This window comes from Rhagoletis zephyria, unplaced genomic scaffold (assembly GCF_001687245.7).
Source record: "Rhagoletis zephyria isolate East Lansing unplaced genomic scaffold, Rhagoletis_zephyria_1.1 Rzeph_scaffold_02690, whole genome shotgun sequence".
Taxonomy (NCBI): domain Eukaryota; kingdom Metazoa; phylum Arthropoda; class Insecta; order Diptera; family Tephritidae; genus Rhagoletis; species Rhagoletis zephyria.
Window position 1 is genome coordinate 1 of NW_016159774.1, and position 791 is coordinate 791.

Below are 791 nucleotides of genomic sequence, written 5' to 3' on the forward strand. Positions count from 1 at the left end.
GCTGCAGAGCTATGCGGCAAGGTTAATAAATTAAAAATAAAATTGGTCAGTTCCGGGAACATTAGCTCGCCGAATCCATTTTAAAAGCTTGCTACCTTTTGCCAAAAAGAATTAATATCCAAATCGCTTTTCAAATTATGGTCGCTTATTGTTCAAGGATGCGCAAAATAACTCCTTCTAATGAGAGCCACCTTGTATGGGATATCCCTAAAATTTAGTGTGGTTTTACCGCACAATAGTTCTGAAATTCTATAAAATCGTATACTCGCTTAGGGCTGTGCGAGAAAAACCCGTAAATATTTCGTCACAGCCACTCTATTTGCTGTGGCAATTTTTTGCAAGCATAGCTTGTACAGAGGTGGAGTGAGTGACATGTACATTTTAAGTAAAAAATATCTGTTTCCGCTTCAAATAGAGTTCTTACGCTTTTTAAATGTCCCGCCATTACGCTAGCTCCGTCCGTAGCCAAGCCAATAACATTTTCAATTGGAATCTCATATGCACGGAAAAAATCTTTAATAGCTGCAAACACTGAATTTGCGTCACATTTTGGCAATTCTATTAAAGCTAGGAATCGANTGATTCAAAATAGAAAAATTACATATCGCTAGCTTAGAGTGAAATGTTGCTAAGTCCACTTTTTATGAACAATTAGTTTTTGATGCAGGAAGCAAGGAATATTGAAAATGCACCGTTTCTGAAAGGATCTAACTACTTGTTTTATTTCTACCCGTTTTATTCCGTGATGTGCAAAATTGCTAAGTCCAAAGTAGTCACAGAAAATTTGATAA